The following is a 17,156-nucleotide window of genomic DNA, read 5'->3' as shown; positions in this document are numbered from 1 at the left end:
TGGAGTTGGAGATATGCCTTAGCAGTTAACAGCACTTGCTGCTCTTGCAGAGGACAGGGTTGGGTTCCCAGTGCCCACATGGAGACTTATAATCATCTCTTCAATTTCAATCAACTCCGGTTCCAGAAAACTCGATGATCTCTTCTGGCCTCAGCAAGCACTGCATGCATGTGATACATATACAGATACATACACTAAAAATAAATAAATATTTTTAAATGTTTGTAAGTTTCTAGAACTTAGGAAACGTCTTTTGGGAGTAGAGTCCTAAATTCCAGGCAGCTAAGATTACTCACTCCTCCTTCTCATTCATTGTCCTGGTTGACTCTGGAAATAAAGCACAGACTTACTTTTCTGGGGAAGGTTCTAGAATTCTTCCATAACAAGTGTTCCCATAAGCCACTAGAGGACCAGAGGAGGCACACACACACACACACACACACACACACACACACACACACACATATATATATAAATATAAAATAGTTATCTCTAAATTATTTGCTAACTGATTGATCCTGTGGGCAAGCTGTTCTGTCAAAGTTACGTCTGGATGACTGTCGGTTTGTGCCATTCAATGGAGGTGTAGATACAGTTGGGAATGAATGGGATCTAAATCACTGTTGTTAACAACGGGAACATGGCTGCATCTTTATTAGCTTTTCTAAGATGTTCATAGCATGTGTTTCAGTATGTTAAGCCCTGGTGGTCAGAAAGATGGACAGCTCTTTTTTGCTCTGCAGTACTACTCTCAATCATGGGGTCAACACTCCAGAAAAGAGTGGGTTCAAAGGAAGAGCAGCATCAGATAAAATGCCAAGAGCAGAAAATATGCTAAATTAATCTACCACCCTTTCTCACTTCCATCCACCACTATGATGAACATGACTATGTCTGAGAATGTATTCCCATTTTTCTGTTCAAATTACATAGAAAAAAAGAATAAAACCAGAGTTCTCTGATTAAAGTTAGCAGAAGGTTTTATGTTTCCTCTTGTCACTGAGTCATAAAGAAAGAAAACAAAACACACTCAGCTCAACCTAAATCTAACCAATCACATAGCTTTATTAAACACAGCATCAACAGAAAGAAAATATGTAGTGCTTTCTCAGGAAGGAAGAATGCCAAGAATAGTGTAATTTTCTGGCTTTGTCTTCAATATCTATAAATTTCGTTCCATGCAGTTCACGATGTTACTGAACAGCTGTTGATATTAAACATGAGGGGAAAATCACAAATGGATGGTGAAATACATTGGGGGTTACCAGATATTAACTAGCCACACTCCATAAGGACCCCACTCATATCTGGTTTTGACCTCAGACTAAGCAAACACTTTCTTTTCTATTATTCCATCTCTTCATTTTTGTGGCCAAGTGTGTATTGGATACAAAACTTGTTCAGACCAAAACTTGGCATGGGAGCTCTCAATGTGACTGCAGTTGGGTTACCACCAATTTGCAAAAATAAAGTATGAATAATAATCTTAGTTATAAGAGCGCAAAGTAAAATAAATCTTTGCTTTGCCATCTTATCGGGGAATATAAATCGATCTGGCATGCAAGTCAACCTTAATTTCTTATGTAAAGTTTCCAGATGTAGTTACAATTCTGTTTTATAAATATAACCAGCATGTTAGACACAATGATATCTAAAGACTCCGTGGATCTCAGACATGGCCCTTGCTCAGTGAACTCCATCCAAGCCTTGGGCCACAGAATTCAGGAATTCAACTGAGCTCACTTGACAGTGTTTTCTCCATGTCTACTCTCCTCATCCCTTTGCTCCTGTCTCTTCACTTGGTTAATGCCTTTCTGTCCTCTTTACTTTTTGACAAGTACATTCCTTCTTCCTACCTACAGGCCATTGGTTCTTAGAGGCATTATTAGGCTAAACAAAAAGGAATTCCTTTTAAGATACACTGTCTGCAGGGATGATTTGTTGACTGCTATTATTTTATTTTTATGTAAGGTTAGACTTAAAATTTGTACTGGCTAAGATTTTAAATTCCATGGAAAATTCTTACTTGTCTAAGACCCCCATTGGTGTCCTGCCCACTTGGTCCTGTGTCCACTGAATGAAGGCAAAGCCACCTGGGGACCCTCATTAACCATGGCAGAGGAAGTCACTCTTACTTATGGTATATCTACCATTCCAGATATATTTCCTCTTTCAGAGCTATGGGACACTGTTAAAAAGTTTTCTTAAAAGTAAGAAAAGGGTAGGGATGAGGAGACAACTCGGCAGTGACAGCACTTACTGCTCTAGCAGGGGATTGGAGTTCAGTTCCCAGCAGCCATGTTGTGCTGCTCACAACTACTTGTAACTCCAGTTCCAGTTCTGAAGCCTCGGACTTCTTCAGGCACCTGCGCTCTTGTGCACATACCTCCATGTAGACACTTATAATTAAAAGTCATAAAAATTCACCTTTTAAAAGGGGAAGCTTAGAAACATTAATATAATTGTCTGCACTGAGACCAGCCTGTCAACGTCAGCTTGACAACCAAAGCCAGCCCAGACCCTCACCTAGTCTTGCTCCTTTCCCTGCCCATGACAGGCATTCAGGCAGTTGTTTCTCCTGTTTGCAGCTGGTCATCACTCAGCAAAAATTATTCCCACCACATGTCCTTGCCTTGGTTATCATTTATTTATTTAATTTTTGTGATCGGGTCAACATACCTGTCTGGAGGTTGTAGGGAAACTTGCAAGAGTTTTTTCTCTCTTTCCACCATTCAGGTAGGCTTTGAGGGATTGAGCTCAGGATGACACCTGGCAGGAAGCATCTTTACCCACTATGGCTGTTTCAATAAGAATGGCCCCCATAGGCTCATATATTTGAATCATTGATTGCCAGTTGGTGAACTACTTGGGAAGGATTAGGAGGTATGGTCTTGTTGGAGAGGGTTTGTCACTGGGGATGGGCTTTGAGGTTGTAAAAGCCCACACCTGACATAGTCTTTCTCTTTCTGCCTCTTGCTTGAGATTCAGATGTAGTCTCCCTGCTGTTGCTCTAGTTCCATGCCTGCCTGCCTCCTGCCGTGCCTCCTGCCATGGTTACTCTGGTTTGTATAAGGTCTTTTTCATGCAAGTATACCACATGCTCAGTGTCTGTCTCTTTCTGAGCTCTCCTGTCCTCCCCTCTCTTGTCCCTCCTTGCACTAGTCCTCCTTATTCCCAGAGAGTTTTACTTCTACTTTCTTGTCATCTGTACATTAGCGTTTTATGTGCATGTAGAAGATCTCTGAAGCACAACTGACAACGTGGAAACTGTCTTTCTGAGACTGAACTTAACAGACGTATTAAGGTTTCCTCCACGTTGCATCCGTTTTCCCCACAAACAACATCACTTTATTCCTCATAGCTGAAAAACACTGCGCTGTGTACATAAACCATAACTTTTGTTTGTTCATCTGTTGATGAACACCTAACTCAAATGCCACAAAAATACCTCTGTGCAGGCGTCTCTGTGATGTAGTAACTAATGTAGTGGAGAAACAGCTTATAGAATGAAAAAAAAGCACAATGGTCAATAAATCCAAGAAAGATGTTTCACTTCACAGGCCATGGAAGAAATGCAAACTACACCGAGATTTCATCTCACCCAAGTTGGAATGGTTGTCCTCAAGAAAATAAATAACAACAAGTGCTGTTGAGGATGTGGGCAAAGGACAACACTCATATACTGCTGCTGGGAATATAAACCAGTCCAGCCACTATGAAAGCCAGCAACAAGGTTCCTCAAAAGTAGGTCTACTGTACGATCTAGCTATCCCCTTCTTAGGTATCTATTCCAAATCTTCCCATTCTCTTTGAGGTACTAACCTCTCTTGGGGTCCATGGCACCAGATGGTTTTAAATTAGTTTTCACTTTATTTTTGTGTGAATGTATAGTCTGTGTGCACATAAGACACCATGTGTGTGGGTACCTGCAGAGGCTAGAAGTGGGAGTCAGGTCCCCTGAGCTAGAGTTACAGGGAGACTCAACTCAGGTCCCCTGGAAGAGCAATGAGTGCTTTTAATTGACGCCCCACCTCCCCCCGCCAGCTCCAGCCTGGCATCCAACTGTGATGTCCTTTCTTCTCTTCACCTGGCATCATCCCCCATGTCACCCCGTCCCCCAGTAGCTGTGCTGAGACTTTATGATTCTCTTTTATCAAATTCAGTTTTAAGACGTTTTATTTTTCTTTCAGAATGAAGAAAACCTGACCTCCTTGCTGTCTCTATTGTCTTTCAGGTCACTGGATTTCTCTTCCTTTGCTGTCTGACATACTGTGGACCAACATGGGACCTGTTGCCATCAGCCTCTTTGGATCTGTCCCATCCCCCTTCTCTACTACCTCTAAGGAGGTAAAATCCTTAGCCATGCTGCCATCCGGTTTCTCCTCTACCCTGGGACTGCTAGAAACGGCTGGAAGAAATAGTGCATCCTTACATGTCGGTGTTAGTGCTGAGTTAGAATCACCCATCAGCCTCTTACCTCCCTTTGCAGACTTTCTGGCCCACAGAATCAAGCTCAAATCTTCATCAAGTTCCTCTGGTTCCCACTCTCAGTCTCTGCCCCTCCTTTCACCTAACAGGCTCATGTCCTACTTCACTCAGAAGACTGAAGTCATCAGGGCTGACTCATGCCAACTTCCTGTCTCCCTCTAGTCTTCGCTTTATCTCAACTCACACCCTTCCTTCCTCCCTGCAATCTCGGAGGACACCATGGCGCTTCTCCAATCTGGAATCGTCACCCCCTCCCTTCCTCGCCATTCCTTTTCTCTCCATGTGTTTGTCCCCTTTCATCTGTTAAGGCTTCTTCAGCGGTGGTCACTCTTCTCAAAGAGTTTCTTAAGACCAGTCCCACAGTTGGGTTGGGTGACGCTCCTTGGAGCCTTCCCAGGGCACACATGTATCCTCTTGGTGACACTGTCATAAATCTGTTGGGTTGTCTGTTTCCTGTTGGGAGGTCCTTGGGATGAGAGGTCAGATTCTTCTCACCCAGTGCTTGGTGAAAACCTGTCCCGATAGAGAGACAGTTTTACTTTTCTGCTTTAAAAAAAAAAAAAAAAAAAAAATCACACTTTCATTCTTAATTGAGCCTGGCTGTATTCCCTTAAAAGCCTGGACCCAAATCAAAACCAAAGCAGGCCAAGTAGCTGGGAACGTAGCTCAGTGGTAGAGAGCTTTCCTGGCATCCACAAGGCCCTGAGTTCTTCCCCCAGCACTACAAACAAACAAACAAACAAACAAACAGAACAAAAGCAAGTCAAACAGATCCACAGCAGGGATGTCTCAGGCTCTCATACCTTTTTTTAAATTTGAAATAAAATACATATATGTGTGCTTCTTTATAACCATACAGAAATACATAGATACATTCCCATTTTCCTCAAACTTTATGTGTTATTAAGAACAGATTTGTGGATTCACATTCCTAATGCTGTCAAAAGGCAGGTTTTTGCTTTCGTCAAATGTCCTTTTAGTGCCTCGGTTTACAAAGTTGGAAGGTTAGATTAGGTAAAACACTGTGGCCATTGCCACATGGAGATGCCAGTTTCATTAATGATAATAATAATGACAGTAACGACAACAACACAGAGACTCTTCCCATGGAAAAATAGCAAAATCAAATCCGATAGTCTCAAAGTACTGTACTACATAATACTTCTCTTTTTGATACCTCCTAAAGACAAGGCTGTACCTTATAAGTTGATTTCAAATAAAATGAAGTAACTAAATAAAATTGTGAGCAGCTGGTCTTTCACATTCAGGGGTCCCTAATCTGTGGAGTCAATATACCATGAACTGAAAACTTAAGAAAAGACTTTGTAAATTTCCACAGAGCAAAACTTGACATTTTCATGTTGCCGAGGACCCTGCTGAGCCCACACGAACTATGCCATGGGGAAGGATCCCTGTCGTGTTCCTGCCGTGTCAGGGCCTTCCGCTTCCCTCACACACTTTCATGGACACTGCCCTGCAGCTTGGGCTGGTGCCAAGTCCTCAAACCTCTATGGGGTAATGACATCTGCGCCGAACGTGGGCAGACATTCTTCTTGCCATTATTCCCTTGACCACACAGTCTAAGAACTCTGCACGTAGCATATCGCTTGTGTTAGGTATCATGAGTGACCCACACAAGACTGAAAGTACACAGCAGGAATTCATATGTGATGGGCAATACAAACAGCACACTGCATAGTGAGATGTACTTAAGCATCCATGGCTTTCAGTACCCTGATCCTCGGATCAATAATTGGATACCAATGGACAATTTTATTTATTTACCATTTGACACTTTGAATCCATTCAATATGCTCTGAGAAAATTTCACATGTACATAATGCATAATGACCTCACGTTGACTTTTTCCCATCCTTCTACCCCTCCCCCACCACCCCTTCCTCTCCACAAAGCTCTCTGTCATTTGTGTCTATTCATTTTGCTTCGTGTCCTACTGAATTAACATTTTTAAGACAAACTTTAACTTTGATAATAGCTTTAGATTTATTTTAAAAAATTGTGAAAATAATAGTTTCTTTATGGTTCTTCACCCAAATGTTTCTTTCAGGTTAACATTTTACGATGTTGTGCTACATCTCCCACCAATATGGAACCAATATTGATTTTTTTTTTATTGCCATCCTAACCAAACTCTCTCAACCACACTGAATTTCACTGGTTCTTACAAGTAATGCCGTTTTTTGTGTTTCAGAATAGCATTCTAGATATGATATGATGTTTACTGGCTGCCACTGTCTCTTCAGTTTTAACTGGTTCTTTAGGGGTCTCCCAATCTATTTTTCAGAGCCTTAAGTGTTTTGAGAAGTGTGCCCTCCAAGAAATCCCTCAATCTGACTTTGGTATGTTTCTTATGGTGAGACTGAAATGATATATTTTGGGTAGAATAGATTCATTCAGCAGCATGGACAGCCATGAGCAGTATCACTAACCACCACGGCAACTGACCTTGACCTCCGTGTACACAGAGTTGTGGTGATATTGTGTTCCCCCAAAATATTGTGCACCCTAATAAACTTATCTGGGGTCAGAGAACAGAACAGCCACTAGATAGACATAGAGGCCAGAAAATGGTAGCACACACACACACACACACACACACACACACACATACACACACACACACACCTTTAATCCTAGCAATCCAAAGGCAGAGATTTGTCTGGATCTCTGTGAGCTCAAAGCCACACTGGAAACAGCCAGGCATAGTGACACATGCCTTTAATCCCAGGAAGTGATGGCAGAAAGCAGAAAGGTATTTAAGGTGTGAGGACCAGGAACTAGAGCTTGGTTAAGCTTTTAGGCTTTTAGCAGCAGTTCAGCTGAGATCCATTCAGGTGAGGACACAGAGGCTTCCAGTCTGAGGAAACAGGATCAGCTGAGGAACTGGCAAGGTGAGGTTGGATGAGGCTTGTTCTGCTTCTCTGATTTTCCAGTGTTCACCCCAATACCTAGCTTCAGGTTTGTTTTTATTAATAAGACATTTGAAGATTCGTGCTACACAGAATTCTCCTTATCTGTCCCTGGTTTGATTCCTTTAATGATCACTGAAGGAGCAAAGCTGTCACCTCCAGCTCTGTTTACAATGCAGGAACTTGAAGTGGCATCAGGGGCTTTGAAACACTGGTTGCCCCATAGAACTCCAACTACTTCCTTGAAATGACATATAAAAGACTAGAAAGCAGTACCTTAGAGTGCTTTCCAAAGTGTGACCCACTCCTCACACTCCCACAATTAGCCGCATTCAGGCTTCGATGATCCGCGGTTTCTTTATACTGCAGTGTAACCAGCGTTGGGAAAGATCCGCAACAGAGTAGCCAGCCAACCAAGTAACAAATGGTGAGCTGTATAACTAAACATCTCGATTCAAATGCATGTTGAAAATGAAATGCCTTTCTTCAAGGTGTTATTTTTTGTGTGTCTGTCAAAACGTATGTACCTCAAGATACATGGCTACTTTTAAAAAAGATTTATTTATTTGTATTTTATGTGTATGGGTGTTTTGCCTGCATACATGTCTGTACGCCATGCATATAAAGTGCTCTCAGGGCCAGGAGAGGGGGCTAGATTTCCTAGAAATGGGGTTACAGATGGTTGTCACAGATGGCTTTCCCACCACTAACTCTCTTCCCCACGTTCTGGAGGCCAAAGACCCCAGACGAAGGACTAAGGCCTGACAGGTTGATTTATTCTGATGTCTTTCTTCCTAGCTTGTGGAGAGAACTACGTTCTTATTTTTACTTCCATACTCTTTCTTTTTGAAGCAAATTCTTCTGGAATCTATGGGCCCCAATTTCTTCTTATCCTAAAGGCCATGGTGAGATTAGATGAATGCCTATACTGTGGTGGTTCTGCTCTTATGGATATGTTACTTTCCAAAGTCTGCAATGACTTATGATATTGCTTGAGAGTTGGGGTCCTAGCTCATCTGCCTTGCATGGGTTGGGTGCCTTGTACAATGACAAGGCAAGGGAATTTGTTGGTTTTGCCCTCCTGCTCTCTGTAATTCAATGGCACCCTGTGCTGCCCTTCAGAAAGTAGACTGCTTATTAGACCTATGACCCTGCCAGACTCTGAGATTTCCTCAGTACCTAGAATTATAAGTCACCAATTCACCATTGTGTGGACTAACTGTCTATTTAGTTGTGGTAACACACATGACTGAGGCAAGATCACGTTCTAACTTAATCATCTTTCTAAAGACTTTATCTCATAACTACTCTTGAAGAAACCACACATAGGGGGTTGAAACTAGACTTTTGTTTCCCATTATGTGCAAAAGACCTAGACATGAAGCCTGGGATTTTGGTGTTATTATAGAAAAACCTGGAATCACTTAAGCATATAGACCCAGGCAACTACTTTTTGAATAAGATACTAACAGATTAAAATAATGGAAAAATATCGACACTAGATTGAGTCAAATTTAAGTCTTTGCTCAACGAAAGAAACAATATACAGAGAGTAAAGGGGCTGTAGAATGGGAAAGAATCTGCCAGCTTCTCATTTAACGTAGACTGAATATCCAGAATGTATAAAGAACTCAAACTATTTAAAACACAAAGAGCATGCAACCCAACCAACAGAAGGGCAAATGAGCCAAACAGATAGTTTGAAGGAAGTGCAAATGGCCAATAAATACATAAAAAAGAATGCACAGTGTCCTTAGTCATTAGGAAGGGCAAATTAAAATTACATCATAATCCCATCTCACTTCAATTAGAATAGTTATCATGGGGAGAGTGAAAAAAATAAGGAATGCCTATAAGGATGGAGGAAGGGACCCTCACGCACTGTTGATAGGAATGTTGACTAGTTTGGCTACTCTGAAAATCAATATTGAGAATTTTCAATATTCTAAAAGAAGCATGCAGCCCAGTTTTGAGTATATATCTGAAGGCAGCAAAGGCACCATGTGAGGGAAACACTCGCACATCCACGCTGATCATGGGACACTGGTGACAGTAGCCAAGTTATGGAATCTGCCCAGTTGCCTGCCAACAGATGAATGAATAAAGAAGACATGGGGTAGACATCTTATAGACTGAAGAGCCATATTCACCATGAGGAAGAACTAAATAAGGGCACTTGCAGGAAAAATCATGGAACTGGAGATCTTTGGAAGCCAGTCTCAGAAGGACAATTATTGTAGTGTTCTCTCATGCGTTGAACGTAAAAAAAAATAAGAAAAGATAGCAATCAAGTGGGAAGAGAACTATTAAGAAGAGTAAGAGGTCAGGGGAAGGAGTGATAGATGGAAGGGAGAATAATGGGGTGTGTCCCCAAGAGTGTTATACTGTGTTGTACACGTGTCTGAAGGCATCACACTGAACCTGTGTATAAATGTTATAAATTAAGGCAATGCAAGGACAAGGACAAAAGATGACTTATTTCTAAATATAGTTGCATTCTGAGACACTGCGAGTAAGGACTTAAATGTAACATGGAAGGGAGAACAATCAACCTATAACAGATCCAAGGTTCAAATCTAGCCATACGGTCTGGAGGCTTATTAAACCACTCAACTGTTCTGAGAGCAGCCCAAACTCCAGCAAGTTTAGTATTCCTTACCACAAAAGATGGGGCAGGATTTTGTCTAAATGATGACCTTGCTTCCCATGACAGAATGGGATATTAGGCTCCCATGCTCTCAGGGAAGGCACTCATTGGCTTTATTTTTTTACATCCCACAAGAAGCTGGCCTAATGAGAAAACTCAGTGATAACATTTTCTGGGGGAATGAATGACATGTGTGCTGTGTGTGCTGTTCATTCAACCCTTTGTGTGCTGTTCATTCAACCCTTTTGATAATTCCATTTGTTTATTTAGCACATATTTGCTAAGGGCCTACATTTCTTCGGGCATTTTTCTAAGCACCTTTTAAAACACTAACCAGTTTAATCCTAACCAGAGACAAGAAGGTACCATCACCTCTCCCATGAAGTGACTTCACAACAGGCCTGTCACTTAAGAAGGAGACTGAGAGCCAAGAGTTGAAGAAAATGAGCAGATGTTAGACACATCTAGATATTTATCCAGACTTTAGCTGTTTTTGTCCCTCACTAGCTTCAAAGTGTCCACCTATTGATAATTACACTTGCATTGGCTTTTTTTTTTTTTTAAAGAGAAACAATCACTGGGGTTAATTGTTAGCTTTCTACTGTCCTCTTCTTTATCATAAACTTCCTGGGAGAGGTGCAGTTAATGTCTCATGCTTAAGCCACACATTTTAGGATAATCAGTAAATCTGTGAGTTTTATATTCTGGTTTATGAACTAGGAATGAAGATTCCACCTTTAAAATGACAGAAAAGTGTCTTAAGCCTAGAAGAACAGAATAGAAAAAGATGCTGGAAAGCACAGGAAAAGAATTTTAAGGACGTTCAGGCAGACACAATATGGGTAGAACTGTTTAAGTAGAGAAACCAGAGAAAATAAGACAGCCTCGGACAGCGAAGGGACCGAGTTCCTCCTCTGAGGACACCAGAGAAGCTGACACTGTAACCAGCAAGAGCAGACAGCAGCCGTGATCATGCGTTCAGCAGCTGTATCAGGAGCGGGAGAAATGGCTGCCCTTCATCTCTGCCTCCTTCCTCAAGGGTGCCGTCAGTGATTCCCTCAAAGTAATATGAGCAGTTCTCTAAAGGAGGGGGCAGGGGCTGGGTCTTGCATTAAGTTAAGCTGTAGAGGAGACTAAAGAGAAGTATCACAGGTGAGCAGCTGCCGATCTTCTCTGAAGCCACAGCTGGTACGAGGAGTACGGGGAGACCCATGGCTTAAATCACATCTATGGAGGCACACTCTAGCCTGTTGCCTGCCCCTCTTCATTGCACCCCGAAGGGAAAAGGATCTGACAAGTGTTTCATGCCCCTCAGTCTAGAACAACAGCCCGGGCAATGGACAAACAACAAATGGAGTGTCCATGCCCATGTCTGTAGCACGAATCTTAACAGGTCTTATTAATAAAAACCCGGACCCAGGTACTGGGGTCAACGCTGGAAGATCAGAGAAGCAGAACAAGCCACAGCCACCTCACCTCACCAATCCCTCAGCTGATCCTGTTTCCTCAGACTGGAAGCCTCTGTGTCCTTATCCGAATGGATCTCAGCTGAACTGCTGCTCAAAAGTCTAAAAGCTTAACCAGCTTTAGTTCCTGGTCCTCACGTCTTATATACCTTTCGGCTTCCTTCCATCACTTCCTGGGATTAAAGGTGTGTGTCACCATGCCTGGCTGTTTCCAGTGTGGCTTTGAACTCACAGAGATCCGAATGGATGTTTGCCTTTGGAATGCTAGGATTAAAGGTGTGTGTGTGCCACCATTTTCTGGCCTCTATATCTAGTGGCTGTTCTGTTCTCTGACCCCAGATAAGTTTATTAGAGTGCACAATGTACTGGGGAACACAATATCACCATACATGTCTATGTCCATGTCCATGTCGATGTATATGTATGTGTGTATGTTAATTTTCTTTGTCATTGCTGTGATAAAAATACCTGATATAAGTAACTTAGGGAAGACAAAGGCTGCTTTGGCTCACCGTTTAGGGGAATACAGTCCATCAAGTTGGGGGAAATCTGGCAGAGGAACACAAGACAATTGCCAGGAAGCAGAGAGAGAGAGAAGGCCAGAGTTCAGCCATTCTCTTTCTTTTCCCTGTTTCTTCAGGCTGGGATCCCAGCCTGCAGGGAGGTGTTGCTTACATTCAAGGTGCCCTTCTTCCCTCTTCTTAAACTGCTCTGGAACTGCCCTCCCACACCCCACCCTCAAAGGTGTATTTCTAAATGCTTCTAAATCCATTTAAGTTGATGGTGAAGACTGGTCATCACAGCCCATTCCACCTGACAGTCACCCCAGACAAAGATTCTCAGATGTGAGAAGCAAGAGAGCATCCTCAGATCATTTGAGAATATATCAACTACAAAACACTGACAGTGAAATGTGGCTGGAATAATGTGAGCAACTGAACAAAATAATTCAGGAGGACAGAATTACTTAAAGGCTGTAAGTAATATTATTAAAGATAGTTTAAAAGGCATTAGAATACACCAGCAAGAATAAGCCAGTGTGGAAAAAAAATAAGATATCAATTCACAATTAAATAACTTGACAAAATTCACTGCCGAAGTTTAATAATAGTCAAAAGACAACGTAGACATCCAGGAGATAAATGTTAGAAACACCATCAGAATATAGATGAAAAAGACAAAAAGATATATAGAAGACATTTATCTAGTTTACTTTTTGCTGTTGTGAAAAAAAATAAAATAAATACTGACCAAAAACAACCTGAGGAGGAGAAGCGTTATCTGGCTTTCAGGTTACATGAAGTCTGTGGAGAGAAGCCAAGACAGGAAGTCAAGGCAGGAACCTGGAGGTAGGAACTGAAGCAGAGACCATAGAAGAATGCTGCTTACTGACTTGCTTCCCCCCGGATTACTCGGCTGTCTTTCTTAGACAGGCCAGGCCCACCTGCCCAGGGACAGCATCGCCCTCAGCGGGCTGGGCCATGCTATACTAATCAGTAATCGTGAAAGCACACTGCATACTAGCCTGATGAGGGCAATTCCCTGATGATCCTGTCTTCTTAGGTGTGTCAGGTTAACAACTGATTCTAGCTGTGACCACATTCTAAAGGAAGGCAGTAGATGTAATGGAGAAATTACCAAAGAAATATTAGGAGATTCGACTGAGCTAAAGTGGAAGAATGTAAAATATATTTTAGAGGTGTGATTGTAGCCACCAGAGAAAGTAGCAATAAAAGGTCTTGATTGAGACTGATTCCTCTGGGGAATAGATGTACACCTCTGTGTAGTACTTGACTTTTTTTAAATCGTTGTCCTACACATCGGGACACACACACGTATGTGTCAAAATGATAACTAAATATGTACATGTAGTTAAGGGAAGAGTGGAGATTACCATGCCAGAGGAGTATGACATCTGACACCAACCTGACTCTTTAATAACCTCTGGATGGAGAGGTAACCTTGGACTGCATCCCCACTGCAAACACAAATGTCTTCACAATCACATGCCACAGTGTAGGCAGTATGAGGCAGGAACACCTGTATCATGGCAAGTATTCTGTGTTAGCATGTAAACACAGATAAGGAGGTTCTACCTGTGTCAGTCAACATACCTGTTATCCTCTATTCTACCACAACTTCGGCAACTCTTCCCAGAAGCCCGTGTTTGCCACACCAACTCCAGTGTCGTCCGTGTGATGTGAACAATTGTGTCAATAATGTTGGACGGGAGATACGTGTCCCACAGGACTAAGCTCCCTGGAGGTCCCTGGCAGAGTGCCTGCATTATGCTTCCTTCTCAAAGAAGATGTGCTTCACAGATCATGAGCTCCCTGGGCTATGGGTTCTGTATAACTGCTTTCTGATAATGTTCTAATTAATCTATGAAGCACAGCCAGAATTAATGAATGCTTGGGTTGTGAACTATGGAGGAAATGGGAAACTGGACATGGATCTTAATTAGATACAGCACAATGAGCTATTTCTTAAAAACCCCAAGCCACTAGGTAAAGAAAGTATAAAAGTTCAGGTACTTCTAAGGAATGAAAACTCACCACTAGGAATCCTTTTGGGAATCCCAACTGAAGTGATTTATGGTAGAAAACATTTTCTCATGGGAAGCAGATGGTGGGCCCCTCCGTTGGGGAAGTTCAGCATAGGAAACGTAAGGACTACAGCAGAACCCCTTCCCTTTACAGGTGTAAAAGTACAAGAGTCCATATTCCAGAGGTGAAAAGGTTTTATATTAGAAGAGATATGTGGTGGAGAACTGAAGAAAGACTTAGAGAGGGTCTGCAACATCCAAATTGGCTACATGGGCCATGAGAACCAGAAAAGTAGAAGTGTATAGTAAACTAGAAAACTGCTGGGCTAAGATAAGGGACACAGATGCAACCTCAAGAAGTCTGCACAAGTCTAGGGACTGTACTAAGTTTAGAAACCACAGACTGCTCTTTGGGCCATAAAGTTCCTGTGGGTGAAGGTATATGTCTAGCGCCAATCAATAATTGTGTGCTTGCTGTTTTTTAAAGATGATTACATAATTCAATTATATAATTGAATTATTGCCAAGCAATTGTTGTCCCTTGTATGACTTGATAGTTTTCTTTTCTGTATATGTATAAACTACTGATTTGCAGAAGTAAAATTGCAGCAGATTCAAACCACTTCTGAGTATGTTGTCTGTCTGTCATTCACCGAATCCTTGCCTTCCTGACTCCTCAAGCCCTGGTTCACCTACGGTCGTGGTACTCCTGGTGGGCCAGTCCATGGCACATGTTGAAGGACCTAGAAAGCTGCACTAAAGCATTGTGTAGGGACAGCCAGTAACTGAAGTGCAGTCAACCAGTAATCTGTGCATTGCTGGTGACAAGACCTGGTTAGCCACTTTATCATCACTGTGATAAAAGTGCTCAGCCTGAACAATAGAAGGGAGGAATGCTGTATTTTGGCTCACGGCTTCAGAATTTTCATTAGTGATTGGCAGACTCCACTTGTCTGGGTCCATGTTAAGGCAGATGCCATGGTGAATGTGGAATAGAGTAAAATTTATGTCACTCATTTCATAGATGCCAAGAAACAGAAGGCAGGCTATCTGGAGACAAGATACACCGTCAAAATCCAAACTCCAATGACACATCTTCAAATCATGCCTAAGTGTCTGCCATCTCCAATACCTCCCAATGATCGACCCAGTGAAGAGTCCATACACAGATCAACCCATCATTTAAGACAGCCACTCACATCCCCTCACTTCTCAGCAATACCATCAGCTAAGGACTAGACCTTTAACACATGAACCTCTGCTGTAATGTTCCAAATGCAACCCATAACTCCTGGTATCTAGAGTTAAAGGAAGTTAATAGAATCCCTTTCCAACTTCAGACATTTGGCTGGAAACCAACAAGGTCAGAGTGGCTGGGCACAGATCCACAAACTGCAACTCTCAGATCTCTGGTGTCACTCCAGTCCACAGCTGGCTTCCAGCTCCCATCACCTGTTCTTGGTTCTCAGGGATTCCGCCGCCGCCACTTTAGAACATGCATCCCCTCCCAGCAGCTACCCCTTTTACTTGAGTGAGCTTGGAAAAGGCTTTATTGCAACCCAAATGACAGTATTCCGAAAAGAAGCCCGAGAAAGAGCCATATTCATTTGGCATTCGGAAGTGATCAGAGGGCTTCTGGTGGCTACAGGGGAGCAGGTAGGAGGTGGCTGGTGTGTGTTGTGTGTAACAACAGCTGGCACCAAAGGGCCTAGGTATTGACACTGAGACCATTTTTTGTTTGGTTTTTTTTTTTCAAGCAGTATAGATATTTTAAATCGCTAAATGTTTTTATACATTTAAAAGGATTATTGGAGATCTCCGGATATTTCTCCAAGTCTCTTCTCTATTTAGATGGTGTCAAAAGAAAAGAAAGAAAACTTTTCAGCTGTTTTTAATGACAGTTTTGTCTTTCGGATCCAGACAAAGGACTACACACAATTCAAACTTTCAAAATCAGAATCAAGAAAATGTTGAGAAGACATTGGATGGATGTCACTTGTTGCATGTCCTTTCTGGACAACTCTTGCTGGGACACATGGAGTACAGAGAAGTCCCTGCCAGTAAGAGACTGGTGTGGCTCTCTCAGCACCTCTTGGAATTCTCCTCTTGAACAAGGGAAACTTCACACCAGAGAATGTCAACTCTGTGTGGCTGTAGATAGGGATATGAACAGTGTCCCTTTATATTCAGGTGTGATTACAGTCAAAAGGCCAACTCTGTGTTGCTGTAAATCAGGATATAGTATCCATTTATGCTCAGGTATGAACATAATTAAAACAAATTATTCAAGCTGTAAAAGACCAAACACTGTCCTATCCAAGTCAGACTTAGCAAGAAAGCCAGTCATGAAATTAATTCCACCTCTTTGTAGCATCTGATGTCTTTTTTTTTTTTTTTTTTTTGGTTTTTCGAGACAGGGTTTCTCTGTGTAGCTTTGCGCCTTTCCTGGGACTCACTTGGTAGCCCAAGCTGGCCTCGAACTCACAGAGATCCGCCTGGCTCTGCCTCCCGAGGCTGGGATTAAAGGCGTGCGCCACCACCGCCCGGCGCATCTGATGTCTTTAAGCCCCATGGTCACCTAAATTAAGTCCTGATGCTTTCTAATAACTCATTCCTGACATTTGAAAACTTTTCTAACACTCTTGCTGATCTGTTCTAGTTTCCATGGAGCGTCTTTCTCCAGGAAACCATAGTAAATCCAATTTATTTGGCTCCAGGGGCATTAGCTTGGTTTTTGCTGAAGCATTTGACAAGCCTCAGGAATGCTGTGGCTCTCTCAACCCTTTCTGATTTTCCTTGTCTCAATCACTAAAGAGCAGTGACTTCCTTGGACCCGGCAGTAATCTCCATGTTCGCCATCTGTGACCCGATGGGTGCTGTATACAGGTCTCTGATAACATCCCTCTAGGCTTTTCTTTCCATGTTACTTGTATGGACAAGAGAGCACCCTTGCTTCACAGTACTGTAACTGTCATTTTCAAAGCTCTCTGTGTCGCCAAACAAAGGGGGAGTTAGCAACACAGAGCTTTGAAGGCCCTAGGTAAATCTGGCAAGATTCCCACGACTTCATTCACTTAATT

Source organism: Peromyscus eremicus, chromosome 16_21 (genome assembly GCF_949786415.1).
Source record: "Peromyscus eremicus chromosome 16_21, PerEre_H2_v1, whole genome shotgun sequence".
Classification (NCBI taxonomy): domain Eukaryota; kingdom Metazoa; phylum Chordata; class Mammalia; order Rodentia; family Cricetidae; genus Peromyscus; species Peromyscus eremicus.
The sequence above is the reverse complement of the archived record's forward strand: the minus strand, read 5'-3'. Positions refer to the sequence as shown.